The sequence below is a fragment of the Macaca fascicularis genome, chromosome 2, assembly GCF_037993035.2.
Source record: "Macaca fascicularis isolate 582-1 chromosome 2, T2T-MFA8v1.1".
Classification (NCBI taxonomy): Eukaryota; Metazoa; Chordata; class Mammalia; order Primates; family Cercopithecidae; genus Macaca; species Macaca fascicularis.
In genome coordinates this window covers 134,384,184-134,400,216 of record NC_088376.1, presented here as the reverse complement: position 1 = coordinate 134,400,216, position 16,033 = coordinate 134,384,184, and the positions used below count along the sequence as shown (strand labels likewise).

The following is a 16,033-nucleotide window of genomic DNA, read 5'->3' as shown; positions in this document are numbered from 1 at the left end:
ACTCTGGGAAAAAGTTTGGTGGTATTGCAGAGGACTAACTAGTCCATTACCACTAGCCATCATTATGGTCTTGGAAAGGCCTGGTGGTCAAATTCTTATTTCTTAAGGAGAAAATTGAAGTTGCTTTTAAGATTTGAATTTTCTGTTTACTTATGTCGCGTATTTTCATCCAGAAAAGGATATGAAAAATGATCCATGATATATTTCATGGAGGAAAACATACAATAGAGTGTTTATGGTACACTGTTCTTTATTGTTGTTTTTGGATTTTCTTAGGGAAAGATATCTTGTTTTCCCCACTGTCTTGCTCACCATCGTTGTTCTCAGGATAGGAGCTGAAAACTTTTATCTAATCTTCAATATCCCTCCCTGCCGTCCTTCCAGCTCAGTATGAAGACTCAGTGAGAAGCTTGTAGTGGAGATATGTAGTTAAGCGGGAGGCCAGAGAGGTCAACAGGGGTCATACAGGACCTTGTAAACTATGGGAATGCTGTTGGTCACTGTCCTGACACTACTGGGAAGCCATTGAGAGAATGCAAACAGGGAGTGAATGCAAAGTGAGAGAGAGGGAGTGTGTATATGTATGTGAGAGAGACACTGATAAGTGATGATCACATTTATTGTGGGTTTTTTGGCTGTGGGGAAGGAGCCTCCGCAGGAGAGAGGAGGTGCAAAGGCAGTGTGGTGCCTTTCTCCCAGCTGACAGGAGAGGTCTCCTCCCTCCTTCTGCACAGAAGTTGCTTGTCAATCAGGAGCTTACCATCCCAGCTTCAAAGCAGGCAGTGCATTTGGGGTAAATATTTATGAAATGCCAAGCTTCGTGATCAAGATGTATTTTGTTTTTAATGAGCAAATGACTCAGAATTGTTTGAGGTTATTAAAAGACAAATTATTGTGTGCCATCATGGAAAAAGGGAAGAGGAGAAAGTATAATTTTACATCAAGCAATTTATTTACAGCCATAATCCGCAAGCAATCAACCTCTTTAAACAAAATTATTTAATTTCTTGTAAAGGCTTGAAGTATAAAAATTTAATTTATTTAGGGAATCTCATTAAGAGGACTTTTAAAAAGTAAGGTGGTCTATTCAGTTGCTTCAAGGAATGTTAATTGAGTGCATAAGATGCCATAAACATTGTGTTTGGGGCATGAGAAGTAACACGAATGAATCTCTGCTCTCAAGACACTTCTAGTCTGGAAACAAGACAGTCAAAAGCCATTAATAAATGAGTAGAAATGTGCAAAATGTTTCTTCCTTTTTAAAGTCGAAACCATTGTTTCAAATTGTATAACAGTTATTTTGGATATTACTTTGTTTTGGAAAATCTAGAGAATACAAAAAATTCTAAAGAAAAATCCTAACCTTAATCCCATTGATCTTGGACAAATACTGTGAATTTTATTTTTTTCTGTTCTTCATTGGCATATATTTTTACACAGCTGAGAATTACTGTAGATACAGTTTTCCTATCTTGCTTATTTTATGTCACATTGTAACAAGCATTTGCACACATTTCCCCATTTTTAATGACTACAACCTACAAAATATTCCTTTGTCAGACTGGATTATCATTTACTTGCTTTTGTTCTGTTTTGATAGACATTTAAGATAAGCCAGATTCATAAAATTTACTCATTTTATGTCTCACATCATCTTTTACACTTAACTGTTACAATAAAACATTAATAGGGAAATGAGATTAAAAAAAAAAAATCTCTCTGTATGTATGTCTCTGAGCTTTGCCATCCAAAACGAAAAAAAAGCGGACCAAGTCATCGTTAAAATAATTGTACATCCTTGAGAGAATAGTGGGGGAATAATACATTTGACTCATTGTTTCTGGCATATTCTATCACTGGACACGTAGCTCCTACCCTGAAATTGGTTAAGACAGAACGTCTTATGACCAGGCACAGTGGCTCACGCCTGTAATCCCAGCACTTTGGGAGGCTGAGGCAGGCGGATCACGAGGTCAGGAGATCGAGACCATCCTGGCTAACACAGGGAACTCCCATCTCTACTAAAAATACAAAAACTAGCCGGGCGAGGTGGCGGGCGCCTGTAGTCCCAGCTACTCGGGAGGCTGAGGCAGGAGAATGGCGTAAACCCGGGAGGCGGAGCTTGCAGTGAGCTGAGATCCGGCCACTGCACTCCAGCCTGGGCGACAGAGCGAGACTCCGTCTCAAAAAAAAAAAAATAAAATAAATCTTGTTTTTTTTTTTGTTTTGTTTTGTTTTTAAAACGGAGTCTTGTTCTGTCGCCAGGCTGGAGTGCAGTGGCATGATCTCGGCTCACTGCAACCTCTGCCTTCCAGGTTCAAGCAATTCTCCTGCCTCAGCCTCCGTAGTAGCTGGGACTACAGGCGCCCGTCACCTCGCCCGGCTAAATTTTGTATTTTTAGTAGAGACGGGGTTTCACCATGTTGGCCAGGCTGGTCTCCATCTCTTGACCTTGTGATTCGCCCGCCTCAGCCTCCCAGAGTGCTGGGATTACAGGTGAGAGCTACCGTGCCCGGCTGGAACGTCCTTTAAATCCAAGAAAGCGGTTTGCTTCTAATTTAGGGAAACTTCATGCCTGATTTTGAAACTTTTAGCAGATGTCATTTCTGTCTCACTCTTCCAGTGACATCTAAAATCTACCTGTTGTTTATTTTGCTTTTTTAAAAAAGGTCCAACATAAAGTCACTTTAAGGTGACTGTTACCTACACTCTCTTAACACAGGGGCTTGACTGTATTGATGAGAAAAAGCTTCAGCTTTTTTTTTTTTTGGTTGTTGCAAGTATTCCTTGGATTTTTGTTCAGAATGGCCCGGGATTCCAGTAAGCTCTCTATGTGGGCGCATGGGCCCTTGGAAAGGTGGCATGACTTAGGGGAAAGAACCAGGCATGGGGTGAGTGAGTGGAAGCTGAGCCTGCCAGCACTCATCTCTTAACCCTTTGGCAAATTAAGGCAATTACCCTTACCATCAGTAGTCCATCCCTGGCAGTCAGATATCCTGAGTGAAAATGCTGCCCAGAGTCTATTTCCCATTATTTTACGTAGGACAAATTTTAATGTGTTATGTGTCAATGTGTAAAACCCCCAATCAATGTTCTGAAGCAGAAGTTGGCAAATCCAGCCCACTGCCAGTTTGTGTAAATAAAGTTTTGCTAGAACACAACAACACCCACTTGTTTACATATGATTACTTTTCTACTATAATACCCGAGTAGTTGCAATAGAGAACTTGTGGCACCAAAGTCTAAAATATCCACTAAGTGTTCCTCTACACAAAAAGTTTACCAACTCTTTTCTAAAATATGATTAAAAGATAGGAACTTGTCTTATGTGTACACAGCTATCATGTTAAGGATGTAAAAATGTTTAAAACATTAGTTACTCGCCGGGCGCGGTGGCTCAAGCCTGTAATCCCAGCACTTTGGGAGGCTGAGACGGGTGGATCACGAGGTCAGGAGATCGAGACCATCCTGGCTAACACGGTGAAACCCCGTCTCTACTAAGAAATACAAAAAACTAGCTGGGCGAGGTGGCGGGCGCCTGTAGTCCCAGCTACTCGGGAGGCTGAGGCCGGAGAATGGCGTGAACCCGGGAGGCGGAGCTTGCAGTGAGCTGAGATCCGGCCACCGCACTCCAGCCTGGGCTACAGAGCGAGACTCCGTCTCAAAAAAAAAAAAAAAAAAAAACATTAGTTACTCAACAATTAATATGATCTCAACATGCATTTGTTTTGTTTGAAATGTGACTTCTTTTTTAATTATGAAGAACGTCTGAGACACATCACTTTTGTGGCTGGGTTTTCAAAACCTCTAGGGAAGTTTCTGATATTCTACCAATTGTACTGCAGTGTGACGCTTAACCTTCACCCATTTCATTAAAAATGTTACATTAAATTTGAAGGCTGTGATAGGATTTTTTATTTTATAATAGCAGCAGACAAAACTGTTTTATTTAGAAATAAATAAAACCTGTATTTTCTGTAAAGTTTGGATATTAAAAGCCAATTCAGCAACAACAATAAAAGGCATTCAACTAGGAAACTGTCAACTGGATCAATATTCTGTGGCATTTGGTTTTATTTCACTTCTTAGAAGCTCAGTATTCTCATCTGTAAAACGGGAATCAAACTTCCTTACTGGGCTACGTGAAGGTTAAGTAAGGAAAGCCCTGCCTGACACATTTTGGGAATACATTAGCTGTTGGTTCCCTTTCCTTTTACTACCCTTAGCTGTGTTAGAGGAGCAAATAATCATAACTATGAAATATTTTCAGAAAATTTTCCAAATTGACACAGCTTCTGCTTACTTATGGTTACCTGGAGACCCAAGTAAAAGCCAGGGAGAAATTGGAAAGATCCGTGTATTTGGGTAAGAGATACTAGCAGCTGTAACCAACATTCCAAAATTTGAAATTTTTGAAATTAGCCGGGCGTGGTGGCACGCGCCTGTAGTCCCAGCTGCTCGGGAGCTTAACTCAGTGCGGTTTAATTCATGAGTACCTCACAGTCTAGTGCTGGTTGAGGGGTACAGGAGTGGTGGTGGCTCTGCTCCATGTGGTCTTTCAGGGACCCAGGCAAATTCCATCCAGTGACTCCACTATCCCCAGGAAGTAGGAGTTCTTCACTGGATCTCTGGGCCCACAGTCCAGGGAAGAAAGCAGTCATTAAGCATGGTTCCAGAGGCTTCAGGATCTGAATGAAAGTAGTGTATACCCACTTCCATCTGTTTGGTTAGAACTCAGTCATCAGGCCCCACCTAACTACAAGGGATGCTGGGAAATGCATTCCAGCTGTGTGTTCAGGAGAAAGAAATGGATTTGATGAACGTTTAGCCAGTCTCTGCCACACACTGACCACATTTTCTTGTATTATTACGGAGGACAAATGCTTACCATACATAAACTGCCCAGAGGTGCTGATAATCTGAGAACCTGTCTCCAACAAGTCCCCTGGGAAGGGCAGTATTCAGAGACAGTCATGCTGGTTTGGAACAATTTATCTACATACTTGTTTAAATATATTTTAAAAATTAGCCTGCACTGTGAATCTGCTTCCCACATGTTGTGTGCCATTTAGGCATTTTGGTGTTCTAAAATTACAGATCTATCTCAGAGTGAGTAAGTTTAGGAATACATACTTAAGAAGTGTTGCATGCAATGACATTTTCCTTCCCAAAGTGATCTACAGGAACTCATATTTATTTTGCTATTTTATAAAATCAGAAGTTGTACACAATATTGAGTAGAATTCTTTATCCGTGATGGCAGATAGAACATCTGTTGAAATACTACCACTGTTATTTATTTCGAATTGCACATTTTACAATGAACTATACCAGAAGCATTTTCAATTTTTTAACACCTTTAATAGATCTAAGCCCACCTTTTTTTGAAAGTTATTCATTTTAAATCATGATTATATGAATATTTTAGAATTATAATCACCCTAAAATGAAGGACAAAATTTATCATACTAAAATAGAAATTTAATTTAAAGTACAAAGAACTTGATTGCAAGGTTTAGTAGATTAGAAACAAGACATCAAAGAGGATATTAAAAAACACTTTTTAAAACACCCTCAGCAGTATAGTTTTACAGTAGTTTTCAAAAAAATACAACAGCATTTATTAATGTTTGTGAAGATCATATTATAGACAAATCAAAGATCAAACTTTTGTAAGGTTCAAAAAACACATATAAGCAAATTTTGGTCATTTCCTGGAAAAAACTAACTTTAAATATATTCATCCAGGCCAGGCATGGTGGCTCATGCCTGTAGTCCCAGCACTTTGGGAGACAAAGGCAGGCGGATTGCTTGAGTCCAAGAGTTTGAGACCAGCCTGGCAGCACGGTGAGACACTGTCTCTACAAAAATTAGCCCAACATAATGACACCTGCCTGTAGTCTCAGCTACCTGGGAGGCCTGAGGTGGGAGGATGGCTTGAGCTTGGGAGGTTGAGGCTGCAAAGAGCAGAGATCATGCCACTGCAATGCAGCCTGAGCAACAGAGTGAGACCCTGTCTCAAAAAAGTAAAGAATAGGGCTGGGTATGGTGACTCATGCCTGTAATCCTGGCACTTTGGGAGGCTGAGGCAGGTGGATCACAAGTTCAGGAGATCCACACCATCCTGGCTAACACGACGAAACCCCGCCTCTACTAAAAATACGAAAAATTAGCCAGGCATTGTGGTGGGCACCTGTAGTCCCAAGTGCTTGGGAGGTTGAGGCAGGAGAATCGCTTGAACCCGGGAGGTGGAGGTTGCAGTGAGCCGAGATCACACCACTGCACTCCAGCCTGGTGACAGAGTGAGACTCCATCTCAAAAATAAATAAATAAACGAATAAATAATAAAACACAAATTTTCATTCAGTATCATACAGTTAGTGATGTTTGTTTGAGATGGAAGCTGCTCTTGGCCGTATTGTGATCCAGGGGCCTTGGGCAAAAGTCAGACTGGTCTACAGACATGTGTAATTAAAAATACTCCTCTCACTTTTCTTGGTACTCCATGGCATTTCCCACTACCTGTCACTTTGTCCTTGACAATATATGAGGCAGAAAACAAGTTGCGTGGACCAGGTTGGTTTTCCAGTCAGCTGTTCCTTATTTTTCTCTGGTGCTTCTTTGTTATATTAGAGTTCAAATTTACTATTCATGAAACACATTTTAATCAGTGACCATATCAGACAAATGGAAGCTAAGCGCTGGTTAGTATGTTGAAAATAAACATGAGGGCTCTCATTAATGTCGCTGTCTGAGTAATTAGTTGAGCATCCAGTCCTGAGCAGCCGTGAAAGCAGACCGGCTTCTCACTGGAACGACAGGCTGACAGCCCCGTCTTGGAGAATGGTCATTAGTGTGCCCTGCCATCAATGTCATGTTACTGTGTCAAATTAGTTAGTGTCCCCTTAGGAGAGAAGCCGGACCTACAAATTATCCTCCCACATCCCTTGGAAACTGTGTTTGCCAAACCTGCGATCGAGTGTGAGCAAATTATTAACATGGCTCATAAATTAACTAGTTTACAGGCTTATAACATTTTACAAGTAGATAATAAAGGGGAGAAAAGTTTTCCAATTGCATTGCCCTGACGTGAGGCTGTGATCTGCCGACTTTTCCTTAAGGAGTCCACAGCTCATAGTTTTTCGTTAAGAGACCAAACACATGGGGTGTCAGAACAAATGTTTGGAAATGTAGAATCTAAAAGGCAGCCAGTGTAAATCCATTGAAAACAATATAATTAACTTCATTATCTCATTGCTCTGATAAGTCGATGACAATGGTCGTCTTTCTTTTAGTGGCAGTTGCTCATTAATGAGTTCACCAATTAAGTTTGAACGATTACAGCCTTTACCAACTGAAATTATCTTAAAAACATTTTTGATGCGTTCTTATCATACTCTTAAGCTCCCTTGCTCAAGAGGGAAAATGCCCACACAGCACATTAAACTCACACAAGAATGAAGATTCTGAAGTCATGATATATTTGGCAGTTCATGCACAGTAGACACCAGATACCTAGAAAACATAGTGTGGACAAATCTGGCCTGAGTTTATCTCATATCTAGAAGAGACACCCACTGGGAACACCATCTCTTAACTCTCTTCTGAGTTCTGGTAGGCAGACAACCCACATAGTTTCCGGAGACAGGTGACTATTCAAATCGTAAAACTTCATGCATCTCCTTTTTAGTTTCAACTTCTCCATCTGAGTAGGTTAAAAACATGTAAATTCACAAAGTGTTGCCTGCATTTACTATTGAAAGAGAACACTGCACACAGACACACATGTACGTGCCCCGAAAGCTCAGGCTTTCTACCCATTCTGTAGTTCCATTTTTTTCTGTATTAGTGAGAGTCCTTTATTTAATCTTGAAGGCCATATACATGCCATTATTATCTCAAGGATCTATGCAAAAAAGACCTGGCATGTGAAACCTTGCTACTGACAGCTATTCACAAAAACTTTCTGAAAGTGCTTGAGGATGAGTTGACTTATCTGTCAGCAACTTCAACTTACTTGGAATTGGATTTGGTAAATATTCTACTAATAACCTAACCAAGCGATGAAAGCTTTGCAGTCTCAGCACATGAACAGAGTGACTGTTTCCATGAGAAGGCTGTGTCACAATCTCCTTCTGCATTTGAAATGCAACTGAAAAAAAAGAGTTGCTAACTGTGGCAAGTAAGATTTTCAGTTTGGCTGGCAGGAGAGAGCTTGTATGTTTTGCTAGCGGGGTGCCTGTGTCCATGTATGTACTTATTTCCTCCTGTCTCTTCTACTGGGTGCATTGAGACAGGCTGAAAGATCAAAACTCATAGCAAAATCATCATTTGGACCTATGAATCGTCTTTTTCTTATTTCTCAGGATGTGTTAGCACTGTAATTATGAGAATTTATCTTCAGAAATAAGAAATTATAAGCCAAGCATGGTGGCTCATGCCTGTAATCCCAACACTTTGGGAGGCCAAGACGGGTGGATCATTTGAGGTCAGGAGTTTGAGACCAGCCTGGCCAACATGGTGAAACCCTGTCTCTACTAAAAGTACAAAAATTAGCCAGACATGATGGTGGACACCTGTAATCCCAGCTACTCGGGAGGCTGTGGCAGGAGAATCTCTTGAACCTGGGAGGTGGAGGTTGCAGTGAGCCGAGATTGTGCCACTGCACTCCTCTAGCCTTGGCGATAGAGCAAGACTCTACCTGGAAAAAAAAAATAGAAAGAAAGAAAATTTACTAGGAGTGGCACACACCTGTAATTGCAGCACTTTGTAGGCTGAGGCAGGAGTATCACTTGAGCTCAGGAGTTTGAGACTAGCCGGCCTACTAAAATTTAGCCTATCTACTAAAATTCCAAAATTATTTGGGCATGGTGGTGCACACCTGTAGTTCAAGTTACTTGGGAGCACTTGAGTCTGGGAAGTTGAGGCTGCAGTGAGCCCTGAATGTGCCACTGCACTCCAGCCTGGATGACAGAGCGAGACCCTGTCTCAGAAAAAAGAAAAGAAAAGAAATAGAAATTACGGTATGGAAGATAAAGGAACTTAACTTCCTAAGTGGATGTCATTGCCTTCAAGAGTGACAGGTTTACTCACCTACATAACATTTTGCATCCTCCTCCTGTAATTCAGATTGTGAGCTAGGTCGAATGCCGATTCTAGAAGGCAAAGGATAAAATAAATGCTTAGATATGTGATTGTATACTGAAGATAAATGTGGTGTGTAAATGAGGGATACCAAAGGCTCGTGTGTCTATGTTGCTTTTGAAGCATCACCATTTGCCCCTTCACTTAACCTCTTCTTTTCTTTTGCTTTCAGCTTCCCTCTGTGTATTGCAGTCCTGTGGCATTATGCATGCCCCCTCCCAGTGACCCCAGGCTTTTTATGGCTGTGAGACACGTTAAATTTTCAGGGTAAGTGACAGACACCACTGATGCTGTATACCACCTAAAAATTGCCATCTACCTTCGCAGGGGACCCAGCAGTCGATATAGTAATCCTGCAGAAGATAATGGCCTTTCTAATTATCAGGCCCTGATTCTGAAGCTAGCAGGCATTTGAATGCTGCTACCCCCCATGATAGCTTTATGGTTTTCAAGAATAGGGTTCATAACTTGGATCATATTTGTGGGAAGGGGACCTAATGCAGGGGTTGGTAAAATTTGTAAGAGACCAGATAGCAAATATTGTCATCCTCATGAGCCATACAGTCTTTTCCAACTAGCCAACTCTGCCTTTAGAGCACAAAAGCAGCTATAGATAATATACAAGCAAATGGGTGTCACTCTGCTCCAGAGAGACTTCATTTACAAAAACAGACAGTAAGCCATATTTGGCCTGAAGACTATAGTAGGCTGTCCCTTGATCTGATGCATCAAAAAGGGACATTTGACCTGTAAACCTGACACCTCGCTGGGTACCACTCCATCTGACCTTGAGCAAACCATTTATCTGCGAGAAACAGGAATAAAAAAAAATACCTGCCCTTACTACCTTGAAAGATGGTGTTGTAAGGATGAAACAAGATATAATGCACGTGAAAGCACTTTGAAAATTGCAAAACTCCTTACGAATGTGATGATCGGCTCTACAGTCATTCCGGTTCACCTTGTGGAGTATGACTTCTTCACCTTTTTAATCACATTGGGCTTTCATGAGCGAAATGAGTGTGGGGGAAAGCTCTCTTATTTTCTGAGTAATGTGGTTTGTCTGTACATTCCTTCTATTTTACAATTGATGGATAAGCTGTTGAAATGTCTTTTTTTTTTTAGTATCAAATATGGATGAAGGGATATACGGGTAGATTATGGTAGGCTAAAGATCAAATGCCAATGAAGAGCGATTAAATTTCCTTTAATCATCAGAATTGAGAGTGCTGTAAGATCTCACCTTTAATATAGGCCTTAATAAATAATAATGCTTGGGATGCCTACAAGTATGTTTGAATTTCACAAGTCTTGCATGTCAAAACAGAGAGACAGGCTCAGCAAATATGCTTCCCTGGGCTAGCAATACTAATTAAGAAGGAAAGTCATACTTAAACAAACAGCTTTGGGAATAGAGGGTTAATCAGAATCCCAATTCATGAATTTTCTAGTTTTTTTTTTTCCCTCAGAGAAAATTGTAGTGTCATCTTTAGATATGTTTTCATATCATTATATTAGTTAAGAATTGTTTTCTAATAAGAGAGATATAACTACATGAGTAGAAACAATTATTTAAGTATTCTGTCATAAGAACATCCAGGAGGAGCAGTTTGTGTCTTCTTTCTGCTCTGCTTATTCAAGTGTGTTCCTTCGTCTTCAAGGTCACAGGGTGGCTGCTGGCTCTCAGGCCATTGCCTCTACATCCTGAAAGGAAGAGACAAAGAGTAGTTTTCCCGGCTGAGGCAGGCCTTTTTAAAGTACTTTCCCTGCAGCCTTATCCAATGATGCCTGCTTATATCCTATTAGCCACCCCTAACTATAAGGGTATCTGGGAAATGCAATCCTTAGACTTGAACAATTTGATGTCCCAGGTAAATTCTGTGTTCTAGTACTAAGAAAAGGTGACTGCTTACTGAGCAACCATTGTGGTTACTTATACGAAATCATGCTGTCAATTTTGCTTACATCTTTAATTTCTATTTATTTTCTATGAATGCCTTTTGTTGACTGTGCCTTGTTTGAATTTTACATGTTAGAATTTTAGCCTGTTTAATTCTCAGCAGAGATACAGCTCAGTAAATATTTTAGGACCATAATATTCTTACTGAACGCGCCATGGCAAATCTGAGAAATAAATTTCTTTATTAAGAGAGCTATAAAGCAAAATTTAAACTCTTGAATATGCTCGTCTAGTGGGTTTTCCTTCCTGTGGATGTAAGATTTCCTTAAGGCTTGAGTATTAGCATGAGATCTTAGCGGCGTGCACTCACAACCAATTCTGTTCCCCCTATAAGGGCAGGAGACATTGCTGACAGCTTTCCACTGTCCCTCTGTACTTATGCAGACTCAAGGCCAGGACAGAACTCTCCACCCTACATTTCTGTGATTCGTTGCTCCCTGTATCTGTGCTGAAAGGTTACCATGGGAGTGGGGTGCACGGGAGAAGTAAGCCACTCCTGTCCAAATTTTCTGTCCCAAATTGGCCTGTACATGATTCTTTTGAAACTTTTTATCCCATAAAATGAATAGAATGAGACTTCCCTATGCTTTGTATTAATAATACATTCTCTGCCTATACTGGCCTGTGATGAGTAGTCATAAAACTTAGGGTAATGGATGCATTCACAGACACTCATTGAATGCCTGCTGTGGATACAGGGTAACAGCATGGTTAAGAGTTTCTGCTTTGAAATTAGATCGGCTTAGACTCAGATTCCACCTTTTCCACTTCCTGGCTGAACAACCCTGGGCAAGTTACTTAACCTTTCTGTGCCATGGCCTCCTTATCCGGAAAAGGGGATAAAAATAGAAGCCAGCTCACAAAGAGTTAGAGAGGTGATGCTTGTAAAGAGCTTAGCACAGATCCTGGTACATCATAAATTCCAGCATTGTGCTAGGCACCCCAGGTGATACGGTGGAAATCTCTGTCTCTGACAAGCTTCTACCATCCGGTTGCTGGTTCACTGGTCGTCGTTTTACTGATAGATGATGCATGTTTCGCAGTCCATTGCGCCTCACCTGATATTCCCTTGTAAATGCAAGTAGAGCCTTGGGAGCTTGTCCTCATGCACATCTTCAAGGACACGTGCAGCTATGTATACAGCTGCTGTAGCCTTGTTAGCAGAGCTTAGGTCTCTGGGTCCTGTTTTGAGGATTTCCCCTGAGAAGCATGCAGTTCTTTTTTTATTCCTTTTTTTTTTTTTTTTAAGTTAGTCAGACGATGGGCCTGCCTCGCAAGCAGAATTCACTAACTGCTTTCAAGTTGGTATTGCTGATGATAATCTGAAACTGTAGGGTTTCGCTCGTGCAGGCTGATGCTACATGATGTCAATCTTCTGCCACCTCATCCCCCATCCCTGCCTCTGTGCTGACTTGGCAAAGCAGGTCCTGGTCCCCCACAGATCTTGAAAATGGCCCTCAAAGAACTGTGTCATCTGCACACAGAAGCTGCCACAGGTCCGTGGCAAAGAATGTCAGCAGTACTCATGGATGACTCCACTGGTGACTTGTACCCAGATTGAAAAACAGTGCCAACCATGTGACCCTGGCTGTCCCTTGAGTTTTTGAGCCCTGTTCTGTGAGACGGATAAGAATCACACCACCTATAATAACAAACCTGCAGCGCTGATTCATTGACATTGACACCATATCACAGAATTGATGGTTTTGGGGGGACAGACCCCAGCCTATGGTAGTACTTATCAGGGATCTGCCTGACACAGGCTTTGCTTCCATCATGTTCACTGTGTGGAGATGGTGGCTAAAGATCTTGCATGTTCAAGAGACTCTTGGAAACTTTGAGCTTTTGCCACGTAGTTTCCAATATTTTATTTAAACCCCATTACTCTTCTCAGATGCCATAAAAACTCCCTTGCCTCCAAACTACGGGATACCTTCAGTCCTTCTCATCCCTTAGTGTTTAGTTCAAAAATCAACCCCTTGGACATGCCTTTGCTGACCACCCACATGAAAGGGGACATGCCCTTTATTATTTTTCTTGATCCAAACCTCTTGTTTGTTCCATATGTTACAGCCCTGTCCCTTCATGAATTCACCTGTTTATCAGGTAATAAGCAAGAAGTAGGTCTTATTCAGTGTGGCTTCTCCATGGCTAGCAGTGCCTAACATGTGGTAGGTATGCATGTTGTCAGTATTTGTTGAATCAGTCAAAGTCTGGGGATTTCCCTGTGAATTTCTGTATTTTTATGGCACCTACGAGGACTGTATCCAGTTGAGGGAGTAAGAGAAGGAACAAAGTTACACACATCACCTTTATTGTAGGAATAGAATACAGATCTTGGATTTTCTCTGGAAAGTTCCCACTATGTACTGCATACTCTGCGTGTCCCATCCAGAAGGGGTTATACATTATCTTCCCCATGAAGACAGAATCATTTGCCATTTGAGCCTGAAGGATATGGTGGGTGGTACAAATTGATTAAGGATGTTGGGATCCAAGCCCAAACCCCAACACTCTCATTCATTGGCTCTTTTTTTGGACAGATTATTTTCTCTCTCTAAGACTCAGTTTACTTCCCTAGGGCAGGGGTAATAGCATCACCTAGCCACTGAGCTATTGTGAGGATTAAATTAGATGGTATGTAGAAAGCACTTTGCACAGGGTCTGGATGAGAATAACAGTGCTGTTGATTTAAGGGTGTCCGCAAAGGCTCTGGGGACCTCCACTGATAAAACTCATCTTGTGATTTCTTGTGATGTTCATTTTAGAGGTGACAAAGATGGCAAAGAACCTTGATTCCCGATTATATTTGCTCATGTTTCATGTGCTGAATTAACTTTTAAAAGTACAAAATAAGCAAGCAGTGAGATAGTCTGTTTTATATTTGTTGTTGACGCGTTGACTGTTGGATATTCGTAACCTGTCTCAGGTAACATGCTAGAAACCTCAAGCGCTGCAGTGACTCAGTGTTTGGAGCCTGACCCATATCCAGAAAACCATGGAAATTGAGAGTTTGGGGTGCTGCAGTGTCTGTATGCCTTCTTGCTGGGGATATGTTTTGCCTTTAAGTTAATCAGAGCTGGCCTTGCAATAGAGGGCATCTTAAATTTCCTGTAAATTCTCTTCTCTCTCTCTCTTATTTTTTTTATTTTTATTTTTTTCTGGAGTTGGAGTCTTGCTGTGTCACCCAGGCTGGAATGCAGTGGTGCCATCTCAGCTCACCACGACCTCCGCTCCTGGCTTCAAGCGATTCGGCTGCCTCAGCCTCCCTAGTAGCTGGGACTACAGGCCCAGCTAGTTTTTGTATTTTTAGTAGAGGCGGGGTTTTGCCTTGCTGGCCAGGCTGGTTTTGAACTCCTGACCTTGTGATCCACACATCTCAGCCTCCCAAAGTGCTGGGATTACAGGTGTGAGCCACCGCGCCCAGCCCAATTCTCTTCTCCTTTTTTTAAAAAAATATATGCTTGATATCATCTGTCCTGAAAATTCACATAACTTCTCTTTTGATAGAAAACCAAAGTCTATGTAGTCTGAAAGGAGTTAGATATAAATATCTTTCATTGTTAACACCGATTTCTTCCACCTGCTTGAAGATGATCTATTACTTTTGCTATGTTATTCCACCATGTCAGTGGTTGACATTTGTTGTTCGTTGTGAATTTTTTATGTAAAAGCTGAAGCAGAGAGAGGGACCTGTCTCACTCTGTATCACGTGACTTTCTGGTAGAAAAGAATGAAATCTATCAAATCATATACTCTTATTTATATGACTTATGGAGTAACTGGGGTAATCTAGGAAATTAAAATAGCCATTTCTTTTCTTAATTCATAACGTGTGCTCTTGCAACCTAAAAATAAAAGGACATGATTAAAATATAGTTTAAGGCATCAAACATGGTTACTAATATCCTTTTAGGAAAGGAAAAGATGAAATCCAGTAAGTTTCAATCAAACTAAGTGAATAAATCAGAAAAATGCATTGGTTAGACTCATGATAACCCTCAGAGTGGCTAACACCCAGATTTTTCGCATCTCTAAAAATATATAACACCCCTGTTGCCAAATATCACTTCAGACACTAAAATAATAATTCATGAAAGGGGAAACAGATCTGTGTAATATGAGACTTGATCAGGCAGTTTACATGGGATGCTTGAGGGTCTTGTGCTGCCCTCTTCTCAATACCCTGGTGCCTGAGGAGCAGTGGGGAAGATTAGGAACTTTCTGAGGGTTTTTTCTTTAATGTTTTGAAATTTTGCTGCATTGTCTGAGTCCAGTTTGGTTCAGCAGTCTCTCAGTGCCAGGTGACTCTGGTTAAGATGCTCTGGGGCTGAATTTCTCAATGCCAGCTTTCCCAGGGGATCAGTAAAGGTTTTGCCCTGGGTATTCCAACCAGGAGAACCTGTGTCCTGTCTTTGTCCACATCTGTCCCCAGTCGTTCATTAATGGTAACACAAAATAGTCTCCCACTCCTGACTCACTTCCTAAACATGGCAGTTTCTTTGGGATTCTACTCCTAGAATAACTGGTGCTTAGACCTTCTTAGGTTTATCTACATGTATGTACCTAGAGGAACTTGCATTTCATGCTATCACCAATATTCTGCATGCTTAAAAAGTAGGGAGAGGTTGGAAGTGGAATTTCCTAAACTCATGAAATATCTAATCCTAAAAAATCTCAATAAACAGCAGTTGTTTAAGAGAAACAGTCTAGCTTGTGAAAGGTCTACCCTGTAATAGCTACCTTTACTGTCTGTGTGCCAGACATGATAATAAACCTTCGATATTTATCAACTCACAATAACTCTGAAGTAATCATCATTCTAAAAATTCATTTTACAGGTGAGGAAGCTGAAGAATAGTGAGTTAAATGACTCACCCAGAACCCTCTGCTTATATGGAGCAAAGCTAGGATTTAAACCTAGAAACT

General features: G+C 41.0%; 1 protein-coding gene across 23 annotated transcripts in view; it reads left to right on the top strand.

The window, feature by feature from the left end:
• The window catches only part of FOXP1 (forkhead box P1), a 632,383-nt gene that overhangs the window by 217,451 nt on the left and 398,899 nt on the right, over positions 1-16,033 (top strand). For all 23 annotated transcript variants that reach the window (XR_012431355.1, XR_012431354.1, XM_065539493.1 and 20 more), the window contains one exon: positions 9,317-9,411. The gene's annotated coding sequence lies outside the window, so the exon portion shown is untranslated. The remainder of the gene's footprint in view (positions 1-9,316; positions 9,412-16,033) is intronic.